This window comes from Crassostrea angulata, chromosome 4 (assembly GCF_025612915.1).
Source record: "Crassostrea angulata isolate pt1a10 chromosome 4, ASM2561291v2, whole genome shotgun sequence".
NCBI lineage: Eukaryota > Metazoa > Mollusca > Bivalvia > Ostreida > Ostreidae > Magallana > Magallana angulata.
Window position 1 is genome coordinate 2237402 of NC_069114.1, and position 16079 is coordinate 2253480.

The 16079-nt window shown below is 32.7% G+C and overlaps 1 long non-coding RNA gene across 1 annotated transcript; it reads right to left on the minus strand.

Annotated features, from left to right (window-relative positions):
* Positions 1-1717: 1717 nt before the first annotated feature.
* LOC128181053 (uncharacterized) lies at positions 1718-3901 on the minus strand. Its single transcript, XR_008243274.1, has 3 exons — positions 3569-3901; positions 2621-2672; positions 1718-1988 (listed from the first exon to the last, which is right to left on the minus strand). It is a non-coding gene; the product is annotated as an uncharacterized LOC128181053 (long non-coding RNA).
* Between the last annotated feature and the right edge of the window lie 12178 nt (positions 3902-16079).

Here is a 16079-nt window from a genome sequence, read left to right on the forward strand (position 1 = left end):
TATATTTTTTCTAACAATTGATGACATTTAAGTCTATTAAGTCGAAATCAGTTCAGTTTTTCAACTTTCCTCAGAGAATTTTACGAGTATGGAGCTACCTTAAGGTAACATTTTGCTTTTAAACAGCAGTAAAAGGAGGTCGTTTTGCTTTTGTCTATTCATTTCTGCATTATGAATAGTTCTAAACTATTTTGGGTGTTATTGTAAAGATATGGGTCTCCTTTACTTGACCATGTCTAAATTTGTCGGTCACGTGACATTTTAGGGTCAATGCTAAAATGAGACAAAAAGTTCAAGGGCAAGGCAAAGAAATTTAAGAGTAAGTAATATGGCAACATATTCAAAATTATCCTTACATCATAGAAATCAATGCTCATTCAGTTGTAAAGTTTACTAGTTATGTATATTTCTTTAAAAACTGGCTACTTGTTCCTAAAATAGTGCATTTTTGTATATTTTCATTAAAATTATAAAGTAAACCTTCGTCTCTCAACAAATGAGCATCAATTTTTATAAAGAACTCGTAAAAGGGAAGAAAATCATACCAAGTTTAATAATATCTATAGCCGTCTTGCACTTGAACTTTTGCATTTAATTTCTCAATTTAGAAGTCCTCTCAAATCAATACACATTTCAAACGCACAAGTGATCCCAAAAGGGGAGGTAACCCTTTGAGCGATAACTCTTTTGATATAGGCGCGATGTCATTTTATCACATAATCCGAATTAATTTTAAGATATGTTTCAACAGTACATTATGTAAATGGTTATTTAAACATAGTGCTTCTGTTTTATTTATTTTAAAAGAGACAAGATGGTTACGATGAATCGTCCGCATTTCCTCTGTTGTATCATGGATGTAAACAAAAAACCGTTGTGTATCAGTTCTCTTCGTTAACCGCATTCGCGGAGTTATTGGTTTCTTAATATTTTTTTAGTAATGGGAGAAAAATATATAAGAGCTAATTGTACACAATTATTTGAGGGATTAGATGTCAACAGAGACAAATGAAGCCCCTGATATTAATATACTAACTAAATTGTTCTCATAATATATATTAAAAAATAAGATATGGAGTATTTTTTCATTATTTATGTGCAGCCTTTGCCCAATAACTGCATATTCTATAGCACTGCTTGGGTCTGTTAATATTATTCTGGGGAGGGGGTTCAAAGGGGTAACTTTATTCTGTTTGCCAGGGGCCAGGTACCATGGTGTTTTACTATGTAAATTGTGAATTAAATTAGAATTTGCCACGGGGACTATACATGTAGATCTGCCCATGTAAGAGGCCTTTTTCCCATCCCCCATAAGCAATCAACAGTTTTCACCTTTGTATTACACATGTTACACTTGTAATTTAAACACTCATTAAAATTGACTTTCATTTTTATTCAACACATGCAGAATGATTAAGATTAAGAAGAGGGGGAGGGTTAGCATATCTATTCATTCACAAAATAAATTCTAAACGCTCATTTCTCATTACCGAGAAAGGAAAGAGAGTGTGTAAATCCTGCAACAAGGCGATCAAAAGCCATTTTTGGTTCACATCAATATATTGAATTTAAATAAGTCTGAATTATCCTATGTGAGAGACTCTCTCTCCCGACCATTTACATACCATCCCCTTTCCACTTCTCAAACAAAATAATATATATAGAAACATTTATATTTGGTTCATTTGTTTTATTAATTTAAGAAGATAAAGGGACCTTCTGATAAAAAATTCTGTGACAACATTTTAACCTGACATATGCATGCAAACTCAAAATTGCAATTTCTTTTTATGATGTCAATGTGTTTATTGTATGACTTCTTAATTCTGGTCCTCTTCTCTCTTCAAAAACACAGTCTTCCTGTTCCTAAAGTTCAGGTTTTTCTTTCCATCATTTCATCTTGTATATGACACCAGGATAAGGGTGCGGGTAAATGATCATCAATAAGAACATCATTTATGTAAATCTCAAGACAAAGCAGGTACCAGCTAAAATGAAAATTATATATATTTCAGTAAGTTTAACTTGTTATCAAAATGGCTGAAAGACTGAAATGGAGGATTTTCTACAATTTGATAGTCAATGGAATTTATTTATCTTAATAAACATTTCATTATGTTTAGATGTGCATTTAATTTTGCACAAATTCAAATGCAGCTTTTCAGTTCGATCGATTTGAAATTATTCGCATCCTCACCCCTGATATGTGCATGATATTAGTTTAATTGCACCCCTTTATTTTACCCGGGCTGACCTTAAAAATGCACCTCTCTCTCTCTCTCTCTCTCTCTCTCTCTCTCTCTCTCTCTCTCTCTCTCTCTCTCTCACACACACACACACACAACTGAATCAGATTTGATTGGTTGATATCATATACAGAAATGCTGGTGCAGTCAGTGTGAATTAAAACATACCATGTATTGTTGATTTGTTGATGAGCAATATTCAAAATTGTAGATTTATAAATAACATAGGTTTATATCAATCATTTTTAAACTTTAAATGAAACCATTCGTACTTGAAAATACTTTTTTAAATTGAATTGTCTCATAGAATAATCAGATTGGTCATTATTTCAATGATAAATTATTGAACTTATACATGTATGTTATTTACTTACATTTTCTTCCAGCCTTTTTTTTTCAAATCAGTGTGACGCTTTTCAAATTACTCTGCAAATAACAAAATATAATTATGAGAAGTCATACAATTTAATTTACATGCATATAAGGACATGTCAACAGTAATTTAAACATTTTTGTGAAAAGTCTACATATATTATGCATGGATGGGTAAATGACCAACACTTCAAATTTTATTTGAAAGTTACATATGCACATTCTACACAAACAATATCATATATGACCATGAATGTAGATTCCTCATTCGGAGAAAATCAGATGGAGACATGCAGTCATTTGTTTATTATCATTTGGGTTCTTTTTATAACCAATAGTACAGCATCATAAGTATGAGCCCAGGTGACAAGATTTCAAACAGTGTTATGGTAGTAATATACTGAGTTCTAAAAACAAACTAGTAATAATTAAGAATTAATGTGCATAAACATCTTAATATATCAACTGGATGAATGTGTAAAAAATACAAATGAACTGTCATGGAAGAATTTTGAACACAGTAGAAAGGTGTTATTGATCAGCTGTTCATCAATTTCCAGGAAATGAAATCAGCAATTTTTAGCCTGCACTAGCTGTACTGATTTTCAGAAAATCAAATCGGCTGTTTTCACACAGTCTTTGTATTGTTTACTTACAAATTGAAATAAAAACAAACAACTGTGTAAAGCTAAATATTGTCAGTACAAGTACTATGAACTGATTCGTGTCGATTGGTGAAAATGATCAACAATTTAACGGACTGGCAATAAAGCTACATGTACAATGTACATTGTATAGGCCTAAATGTAAACAATGCAGTCTCTCCTCATGTTTTGAACGAAACAACATATTAAGTCGATCAGAAATGCATCAACAGTATAAAATCACAATAAAATAGTTATTGAGCTATCTGGTATATTACAAATACACTGTATATCTATTCTACATACCTGATAAATCATCAAAAGATCGCCATCATCAGGAATACCAGCTACACGTGTTTACATCGTCTGATGAGCGCTTTTGGGACGCAGATTCACACCCATACGACAGATGCGTTATGGAAATTCTTCGTATATTCTGATTGTTGTAAACTTATAAAAACACACATGAGTGATTCGTAGTTATATTTTGCTTATGAAGTATTAAATAAGCCGTATTTTATGCTTAAACTGCTGTTTTCGGTATATGTTCTATATATGGTAATACATAGGCGGGGCGTATATTATGACGTCATAACTCATTATCCCTTCATTAGCATATCAAAACGATGTGTTGCCTTATCTGTCCTGCGAAACGAGCCAATTGTGATTTCTGACCCGATAAACTAATTCCGTAACAGGTTTTTTATTTGCTTAACCTGACGACTTACCATGGAGTGACTTCTGTAAATAAACTGTAAACATAATGTAAAAAAAAAAAACTATGAACCGTGAATATTTGTTCTTATAATGTTTTTTCGTAGCATTGTTAGATTTTTTTTCTTTTATTCTTGCTTATTTTATAAATGTATTATTTTTGGTTTTGATTTTTACATATTTTTGTATGTTGATTTTATGTTTGAAAGGCATATTTTATTCAAGCGTATATTTTTTTTTTAATTTGCATTTTTCTATTTTGAACGGTGTGCAAAATCTAATTAGGGGGAAATGTAGCATTATTTTGATACTTTTCTATTTTTTATTGAATTTTATCCAGTAGATTAGTTTGTTTTCATTATTTTATGCGTATCCCTAAGCTTAGATTAATTGCTTTGTTAATCCTGACTGTGAACAGGTCATGGGGAGCAGTTAATTGCATTAGGAGGAGAGTGTTAGATAATAGATAGTGTGGGGAGCAAGGGGAGTAGTGATTTATAGTCTTTAGATTTATAGCTTAACCTTAGGAAAGTTCATGGGGAGTTAAGGAGGAGTGAGAGGAGTAATTGGGTATATATAGCCGGGATAATTAGAGAGAAGGGAGAGTAGAAATGTTCTGATTGTTTATTTGGATTTTAGTGCCTTTCATTCATTTACACGTATTTTGGATTTATCATGTGATTTTCATTTGGATTATATTTTATTCTACTTTTGGATTTTAAATAAACATTTGTATCTTTTTGAATTGCGTTTATCTTATGAGAAGAAATTAATTACTATGGAATATTATACAAAGATTTACATTACGCTACTAAACATAAGGAAATTATTAAAGTGGATTAATATATAAAACTCGGAAACGCTACACTATAGTATTAAAACACCCACACCATAACAAAGACAACTAACTCTGTAATTCTTATAAAATTCTTAACCCAGCAGATGTTAAATCATCAAGAATAGATATATTTGTAAATTCATACGTGATGCACATAACATAAGAAAATCTATGTACAGTACCAACTACATGTATATTTGTATACTGTATGTATGACTTTCGCCACATGTGGATTTTCTCAATAAATTGAATTGTAATTTACACAAAATTCTGGTAAAAAGGAAAGAAAAAAAAACAAGTGAAAGGTAAAACATTTGGGATTCAATTCTGTTAAAAGGATTTAAATTGTCTGGACTAGAAAAATAACATACATCAGTGACAGTGTGCACGTACTTACTTGTACATCTATAGACTAAATGTTAACCAGTTAACATGCTGACATTTTAACCACTATAGACAAAAAACTTTAAAAGAAATAAAAATCCTCACCTTCTTCAGTAACATCCACATAGATCACAAACTATAATGTCCATCTTTTCCCCTTTATTACTCGTAGCTTATCAACGGCTGATCAATGGAAATATAAACATCCGTCGACATGGTCGACAGAAGTGTGGCTGTCAGAATTTCCTCGTAAACGATTCACACGAAAATATATCCCTCCTTATACAAATATGTAATATTGTTCCCTGTGCATGTTCATATGTTTCACAATAACTAGAAAATGCATGTGTACACCGAAAGAATACACAACTTCTCTTCTGCATTACAGCTTTCTCTTTTCTACAATGCCGTTCGTTACCGTTTACATTCGGCGCGCGCGGGGGGGGGGGGGGTTACAAACAGGGGCGCCCCGACAAATAGTTGCACATAAAACGTTTAAATAATGTGTGTTCATTGAATTCATAAATAATATAGATGAAAAAAATGAAATTAAATCACAACAATTTATCTAAGACGCAATACAACGTAATGCAGTAAATACCTGGGCCTTAAAGTGGCATTTGTTCGCTTGTGTGTCTATGTAGACATATCAACTCGTTCATGTACGATTCACACATATTAGTTTTATGAAATTTGAAAAAAAATAGGGCACAGAACTTTTTAAAATTTGATACCAAATGACATTATTTAATATATTAACAATAACTGAATTCATTTTTTTTCATAAAATGATAACGATTTTTGCTATCAGAAAAATACGTGTATGAGCTGCTGACCCCTAATTATAGGGGCCAGCCCTTTTTTCTTAATTTTAAATGAAAGCTCTCGTTATTCTGAACAACTTTTGTTCAATATGTATGAACAAAATATTTTTTGTTTAAAGGTTATTATACAAAAAGCAACAAAATTTCAGACCCCCCAAAATGATTCTTGGTACGACTTAACAAAACCCGAATGGTATTAAGTATGAATTAACAAAAAACATTAACCATTTCAAGAACGTCTTAACAAATTGATATAAACTACATTTAAGGTACAAGTTAACTTTACCTTGAACTAATATCTTTTTTCTTAATCCAGAATGCAAAATTAAAATTTCTGTAAAAATCATTTTTTAATGATTATATCCCGCATTCAATCGTCCGAATAAGAAATGGATTTCAGTTTTAAATTGAGGTTGATAAGCTCTTTCAGCATTTATGATTAATGACAAAATATTGCTCTGGAAAAAGTTAAGCTTTTGAGCCTTCCTAGCCCCTAACTTGAGGGACCAGTCATATTTTTGATATCAAATAAAAGGTCTCGTAAATATAAACATATTTTGTTCAACAAGTGTTCAAGAATTGTTGACCGTTCAAGTTATATCTGAAACACTGTGTTTTAGGGGCCGAATCCTTAAACTCCTTAACAGGGCCACCAACCAAAAATTTTGTTTAAAACATAATTCTGAGCAATTTTTCCTCTTCATTGCATTTCAAAGGGTTGACCTTTCGTACTGTGTGCTTGTTGCATCATCAATTGTCAGAAACTTATTGATGTAAGTTTTTCTTTATTATACCTCTGTGAATATTGTCTATGTAAAATTACAATGAACCAGACAACATTGAAATGGTGAACATTTCAAAGGGCCCCGCTGATGTTATTTAAGAGAATTTTGCTTTGACCTTGACCCATAAATTGAAATTTTTCCAGCTGGCATAGAACTTCTAAATCAATTTCATTCCCCCTAACATACAGGCATTTTGTGCAATCTGACCAAGATTAAGCATATCTTGGAAATAATCTACAGTCTAAAACTAATTTTAAAAATATCTGCTATGACCTTCACATTGACTTGGTTCAAGGTCATTGTACGCCATTAACCAATAAGCTCTGTTTAGGTAAAATATTAGCCAAATAGGGGCTTAAAGGAGAGTATATATATGCTCTTAAAATATATGGATTTCTGTGTGATCTGATATGACCTTGACACTTGATCTACAAATATCATTCGAGGTCATTGCAAATCCTTTGATCAGAGGCATCATGTGGGTGAAGTATGAGCCTGATTGGAGCAAAGGGGGAGAAAATATACTCCGGACAAGGATTTTTTTTATATATAATTCTGCTATGACCTTCACAGTTTACCTTGAAAATAGGTTCAAGGTCACTACACACCGTTTACTCAAAACATCTGCTTATGTGAAGTCTTAGCCAAATAGAGGTTAGTGGAAAGTATATAAGCTCTGAAAGAAGGATTTTTGCATGATCCGATATGATCTTCACCATTTACCTAGAAATTTCATTCAAGGTCACTGCACATCATTTAACCATAGAGACACTCTGTGAGTATTAGCCAGATTGGACCAAGGGGAGAGAAGATATGCCCCAGACAGGATTTTATATATTTAATTTTGCTATGACCTTAACCTTAGAACATGGTTCAAGGTCACTGCACATCCTTTACACAAAGGAACCCTGTGGATGAGGTATGAGCCAGATTGGGCCAAGGGGAGAGAAGCTATGCTCCGGTCAAGCAATCTCGGATGGACAGACGGACATCAACTGATAACTAGAAGGCGCCCACATAAACATGCTTTTTTTATCTAATTTGAAATATTATCCATGCTATATGCCCATGGTGAATAGTCATCAAAACCATTCATCAGCAGGAACACCTCTGACCTAATCAGATCGCTGCATTAAATACAAAGTTTGATAACTCTAATTTGTTTATCATCAAGAAATTCTGTATCGCTGACAAATAAAGTTTTCTTTGGTATAATAAAATACAAATTAACTGACTATTCGGACATTAGCAAGTTTATTGTCCCACTCCACAGCAACTATTTCCCTTGGCTTTGCCAACTCATGAAATAGTTGCTGTCTTGGGGGACAAAAAACTTGCTTTTGTCCTCATACCCAGTAGGTAGGTTTATAATATCCCATCCACCTACATTTCATGTTATATAACCTGTGTTTGTAATCTTCAATTTCACTGTGTAAAGTCAACACAACAGTCATAGCCGCAAGTTTCACAATTCATTTATTTACTGCTTCTCATGTACTTAAAATTAGGGGCCTTGATATTGCTTACCAATTCCAACAATATGGCCTTAATATTGCTTTATACCAATTCCAACAAGAGACATCCCTCTAACTAATGATAATCATTAAAATTCATTTCATGAATCTACGCAACACTGATAAACCTTCAAGTACAGTCACTCTCAATTTTATAAAAATATTGACGGTACTTTATCCGAAACTGTTCCTTGTACCTTTAACTTAATACACTAACATTTTATGAAAAGACGGTTTGTCTTAGAATAAGAAAGCTAATGCAATTCTGAGAAAAAGAATACCACATCTTGCCAATTCCATTGAGGTTTAATAAAAATATGGCCATTTAAGTGAACCCACCATTTCCAATTTCCTTAAGTAAACACAGATTTATAGGGTTCTCCATAGTAAAACATCTTTACCTGACCTTTTAGAGGTCAATTGTTGTTCAACCACCTTTAAAAAGAAATCGTATTCAATACAACATACATCTACATGATATAATCATGATAAAAAGCTTCACATCACTTAGAAATGCCCTTACATGTATACCCCCCCCCCATCTTTTGATTTTCACAAAAAGTAATGGTTTGAAATGTTTTACCTAATTTTATGAAACTTGTGGCAATTTCCTTGAGTCATTTCTCACACATATTTGAAAACAATCATCAATGATTCTAAAATTTGATCTTTATTTGTTCATTGTATGATTTGTACCATTTTTATTAACAAATAGACAGCTGTCCTGCTTGTGATTTCTTGTTTACATGAAAAAAGTAAGCTTACAATCATATTTAGTGAATATCTAATCTATTCTGATTTCTAGTCTCCTTCTAACCATGCTAAAACAGTAAGTTACAACCTACAAGTTAGACATCTGCCTTAAATTAAAATTAAATTCAAACACACCCAGGTAGCTGGAGACAGATCGAGTTGATTTCCATGAAAAATGTTCAAATTTGACATGTTTTTCTACTTTTTTTATGCATATATACCTTAGAAAGGTAGAAATAGGTTGTTTCTTGTTCATTGCAAAAGTAATTATCATAGCAGATGTTATTTCAAAGTCAAATGTACATTTACATATCCTACATGTAATCTTAATGCAGACAATTGGAAGGGGGGGGGGTTGATTTTTCAATTATGTAAACACATCTTAATATCTTTATGAAATAAAAAATAAAGGAAACATAATTGCATATTTTTATTGAAAAACATTTTTCCACAACAATTATGAATTTCTTTAAACAGCCTTAATTTTGTTTTTCATAATTTCTTATCAAACACAAACCACAACATGGCATGATGCTTTCTTAAAGTTCCATTATTGTTTTTGCATTATCCGATTTAATTTGAATTACCAGTAAATAGTCTGTAGAACACAAGGAATATGCATGTGGGTAGAGGTGACAGGTTAACCTCAAGAGCTGATCCACTATAATTAATAGGTACCGGTAAAAGCCATGTGGTGCCATGTGGTAACAAGAGTCCGTTTTGAGCTGAAATAAAACAAAAATTAGCTGTGTTTACATACATGTACTAGTAATAGCTGTGTTTACATTAACATATGCATTGTATTTCTGGAAAAAAATACACCGACCATGCAGTGTAATAAGTATGACATATCCCAATACATGACATAACATTTAGGCAACATTAAAAAAAATTCTTAGGCATAGACACTTATCAAATTGAAAGAGAGATTGAGAGAGAGAGAGAGAGAGAGAGAGAGAGAGAGAGAGAGAGAGAGAGAGTTTATTACTTGTAGTGCAACAGTCAATATCTCAATTCGTAAATTGCAAAGGATTACATGTATTACCCATCCGAACAGCGTCAAGGTACATGTATTAGCTTCTGGTATACCATGTTTTATCAATTCTACTGGTTTGTTTTTTTGCAAATAAATTTAGCAATGGTTTTGTTTCTTTTCTTATAAATTACAAGTTTTAAAATATACTATGTGTAATACGCATAAAACATGTACGAGTAAACTTAATAAAGAGTTTTTAATAGATTATATTTCACAGAATGTGGTACATTACATGTATGTCAATCTTTATAAAACTAGCGTATATTTCGTGCGCCATAAATTGAAAGTTTTTTGTAAATATCATTTAGCTTGCATGGTAGCTATATATGGTCTAACCCAAATTTTCTTCATAAAGCTACAGCTGTATGTACCACATATATGTTTTGTCACAAGTATGTAAATTTTAAAAAAAAATACCCGAATTCCAACAGTTGAAAGTAACTCGATGAATTTTTCATTCTCTGATAAGTTCATTGTGTTTTGTCTGTGCATATATTATTAGTCTCCTGCAACAGCAAACAATCAGTGGTAACCTAAATCCACTAATAAGAAAGTTTGTGGTTTAGGAGCGGGTAAATTGTTTATGCATAATGTAGCTGACACTGACTTAAATGCGACGCTGTCAAGAAAACCTCACCAAATAATATCAAGAAACATAAATATTCACTTAAATGTATTGTGTTGTAAAGTTAATGTTTTTAAAACTTATTGCATCTTCCAAAACATGTGATGACTCTTAAGATCATCTGTTATACATGTATATCTGATATATATGTACAAGATGGGAGAAATAATGACGGAACAGACTGGGATTCGAACCTGGGCCCCCTGAATCTCTAGTCAGGTGCTCTAGCTACCAACTGAGCTATTTGGCACTGGTATTCAAACCAGTCTGACTGTCACATATATAAAGAATTATTTAAACAATGGTGTTAAATAAAATGTCTGTAATTAATCAATATTGGCGTGCGATCAGTTATCGCCGAGTACCATTTCTCACCAGTGCATTGTTACGTCATTTTATCAACACATAAAATTATATATGAAAATATGATGTACCAATGCACCAGCAAGAAATGGTCCTCGGCGAGAACTGCTCGCACGCCAGTACTGCCAGTAGTCAGATTAAAAAAAGAGAATATAAGAATTACATTTAAAACATTAACAAGGACAATTTAAGTACACATCATAATTACTTAACAAGAAAAATCATGTGAACTGGTACGCATAGTTCTAACTTGTAACCTACATGTTCAAGTACATGTACCGGGTACCCGTTGGTCTGCTAAACCTCTCTAATGATACAATGATCGGCATCATAAAAATATTAAAGTCATGTTTTAACTCTGAAGTATACAATTTATTTACTTGATGTTATGTCTACAGGGTATTCATGTCTACATTTAAAGTCTCCCGCACAAGAATATATCATGTGTTTCTAATTAGACCCTGCTTTGAATTTTGAGTTGAAAATTCACAAACTGTTTTTTTTTTAAATAGATAAATTTGGTCATCCTTTCCAGTCTCCCATGAACCTCGAGCGAGAAATATTTGTAACTTCATACGCGATGCACATAACATAGGAAAATCTATGTACTAACTATATTTGTATACTGTATGTATGACTTTCGCCACATGTGGATTTTGTCAATAAATTGAATTGTAATTGAAACAAAATTCTGGTAAAAAGTAAAGAAAAAAACAAGTAAAAGGTAAACATTTGGGATTCAAATCTGTTGAAAGGATTTATATTGTCTGAACTAAGAAAATAACATACATCAGTGACAGTGTGCACGTACTTAAATGTACACATCTATAGACTAAATGTTAACTAGTTTACATGCTGACATTTTAACCACTAAAGACAAGAAAGTTCAAACTTTAAAATGAGTAAAAAGACTTACCTTCTTCAGTAACATCCACATAAATCACATTTTTAAATGTCCATCTTTTTTCTGTTATTACTCGTAACTCTTATCAGCTTATCAACAGCTGATCAATGTAAACGTAAACATCTGCCGACAGTAGGCCTACTGTCAGCTGACTGTGACTGTCAGAATTTCCTCGTAAACGATTCAAACAAGAATGAAGAATATATCCCTCCTTAATATACAAATACGAAGTAGTGTTCCCGGTACATGTTAATGTGCTTCACTGTGGATTGAAAGTGCACGTGAACGTACAACATGTACGGCGAAAAAATACACAACTTTTCTTCTGCGTTTCGGCAACCATGGGAATGCCGGAAAAAACGTACCCAGGAGAAAACGTACCGAGGAGAAAACGTACGCAATTTAACGGGTACGTTTTCTCCAGGAGAAAACGTACCCGGGTACGTTTTCTCCAAGAGAAAACGTACCCTATGAAAATAATAAATAATGGTTTTCACAGACATTCTTAAATGAAACAAAATAAAATATACCATGAACATTTGTATCATTTGTTGCTATTGTTCTTAAATGCATACAATAATTTGTAACATACACATACACGAACATGGCCTGAGCATTTGAACTAGTCAACAATTAATCCACCATGAACAGAACCGTTAAATAATTAGTTTTTATTGCAATCTCATTTGGAGAACTAAATGATGAGTATCTGAAGAAGTCGATATCGCGTTTTTTTAAACATTTTTTTAAAAATTATCTATAAAACAAAGTTGCTTAAATAAAACCAAGTCCAAGTCTTTTAAATACTTGTTTGATTCATATATATGGAAAGTACTACGAGATGTAACATTGAACAGTCAATTTGCTTTGAATATATTTCTATACATCTATGCATTGAAATATGCATAAAAGTAGCATTTGAAAATTATTTAAAATATTAAAAACTATTAATTAGTATAATTATGATTTTCATATGGTACGTTTTCTCTTGGAGAAAACGTACCCGGGTACGTTTTCTCCTGGAGAAAACGTACCCGTTTAATTGGGTACGTTTTCTCCTGGGTACGTTTTCTCTTGGGTACGTTTTCTCCTGATACCATCCATGGCTCTGTCTTTCCTATAATGCCGTTCGTCTCTGTTTATATTTGGGGTTACAGGCAGGGGCGCCGACAGCGATTTGTTCTGCGCGGACACATAGCACGTTTAAATAAGTTGTTGTGTATGTTCATTGCATTTATAAATGATTTAGATAAACAGAATAAAACCGTGAAATTTGATCAGAACAATAACAAATGCTACGCCCGGAAGCGGCATTGTTCGCTTGTGTGTCTATGTAGACAATTAACTCGTTCATGTACGATTCTCGCATATTTGTTTTATGAAATTACAAATAAATATAGGACAGAGCTTGTTTAATTTCATACCAAATGACAAAATCTAATTTATCAAAAGTAATCTATTTAATTTTTTTTCATAAAATGATAATTTTTTAAGCTATCAGAAAAAACGTTTATGGACTGCTGACCCCTAATTATAGGGGCCAGCCCTTTTTTCTTAATTTTAAATGAAAGCTCTTGTTATTCTAAACAACTTTTGTTCTATGTGTTTTAAAAAAATATTTTTAGTTTAAAAGTTATAATACAAAAAGCAACAAAATTTCAGCCTCGAAAAAATCTTAAACTTTGGCGACAAATAGCTCAAAAACTAACAAAGAAGTTACCAAAATTTTCATGCCAGCAAAACTATAAAATGTTACCGACAATTTCGCCAAATTTCATGCATTTATCATCTGTAGTTCCCGAGATCAACTCTGGACAAAAGACCCCTCAATTTTCAATTAAAGGGCAAAAACTCATAACCGGAAGTGAATTTTAAAAATTTGAAAAAAAATGTTCGAGAAATCTCGTGCACAAAATTTGCGGGGAAAAAAAATAATAATAAGAAACAGTAGAATAACAGAAGGGTTTTCCGTTGAAAACGGAAAACCCTAATAAAATAATAATAAAAAGAAAACGAAGAAAAACAAGAGGGTCTTCCGTTAGAAACAGAAGACCCTAATAAGAATAATCTTATTCCCGCACAATAATAGAAAGGTCTTCCGTTGGAAACGGAAGACCTTAACTAGCCAAAACTGATCTTACCAGCAAAAAAAGTAAAGAAATCGTAATGTTAATCCATGCTTTTGATAAGAATAAATCTTTTAACACCCCCCTCCAATTCATCGACTGTACCCGTAATCTGTACACACACAGAGGAATCACGCAGACACCATTACTAATCCTTCACCGTATACAGTTCTACTGTAATAGCCCTAACATTGTAATATTATTGCATTGCATAAACAAAACGAATTTTTCAAAAAATGTTAAACAAAATAGGGGTTAGCCCTTAATTTTTCGGGTTTGGCTTTTTGTGTACACACGTGAGTTAATATACCCCAAAATGAAGGGGGTTGAAAATGCCGCAATGGAGTCTAAATTTGAAAAGTTCTGTAAAATCCCAATGCAAAAAGAGTAAATGTGAAATCATTAAGTATTGTCCATAACGGACCCTAGTCATCAACAATTACTTACCCGAGGCATAAAAATACTCTGGTATCATGCTGTGTCCATCATACGGTAAGACTTTAGCTTTGGGGGGTGTATGTTTTCATTTTAATTGAAGAGTTTGGTACAGACCGGTACGATTATTACCACAAGAAATAATTATTTTTGTGTATACTTACGAAAGTCAATTGCGCTAAGTGAATCAACAAATTCATGGAAGGTGCGTTCCATTGATCTTTGATCATAAGAACAAGATGAAAACTCAAAGAACGTGAGACCAGGGACTTACTAATGTATCTTATTATAAGCTTATCTTTTAAAATGATTGGTGAGCTAGCGCTGTAGCCATCATAAAACACAGAAGCAGATTTCTAAAACATTGGTTTATATTTTTAAATAGGAAGGCATAGTGGTGAACTGGAATTGTACATAATCATTATGTATCTATCGTAGTTTCAATTTCAAAGTGAAAATTTTCAAGAACCATTGGTACTGTTTTGTAGCAATTGTATCTTCTCAGGCCTTTCCGTCAAGCTCGGAAAACATATCCGAAGTTGTTTTCCGAGCTTGGAGTTCAAGATAAAGCTAACTATTTATTATAATATTGAAAATAACTTTGCATAATAAGACATAAGCTACTGTTACTTTTTGACATGTACAATAAAACAAACAACTTCATGTGAAAATGATAAAACGAAATTCAAATGGTACAGTTTATCTACAGTAGTACAGTATTCCCAGAATCCCCTACTATGGAGTCGAGCATGCGTATTCCAATGAAAAAGACTAACGTAGTACGTAGTAACGTAGCTCGAGAGCGCTAGCAATTATACCTCATTATAATACTTCTGCATAACGTGTTATCTGATTGGTTCTAGACAGTCACGTGACAGGGCAATAAAACTTCATATTTCCTTGTCATCGTCATATTTTTGCATGTCATTAAAAAGTGTCATCCTAATGCGTGGGGGTGGGGGGGGGGGGGGGGTTGGGATGGGGGGGGGGGGGGGGGGGCTGGCATAGTATATAACTTCAATTTCAATACTAATTTTCTTATCCATATCAATTTTTTACATCCTAAAAAAAGTGGGGGGGGGGGGCAACTCCATGATAATTCAATTTTTTATATGTAAATTTTAAAAAATTTGTTGCTGTGAGAAAAAGTGGGGGACCAGGCCTGATGCTACGTGCCTGATATTATAAATTTTCCTGTCGTTCGGTATAATAAACAATTTATTGAATGAACGTTTGGGATACTTGCATGTATATGAATATGAAAATTTATTCCCCAGAAAATCATATTTTCCTTAGGCGTTGCCATCGGGAAAATAAATCTTCATATCTCCCTCACAATCATGCAATAAATGTATATTGTTTCTTTTCTTATCGATACCGTGGTCATTTATTTTGAACACACATTTTTATCAGTGCATACATGAGCTATATATTTTTTTCACTTTCAATAAATGATTATGCAAAACATTTCATTTTATCTAATCAATGACATGTACAATGGATATTCTGAAAATTT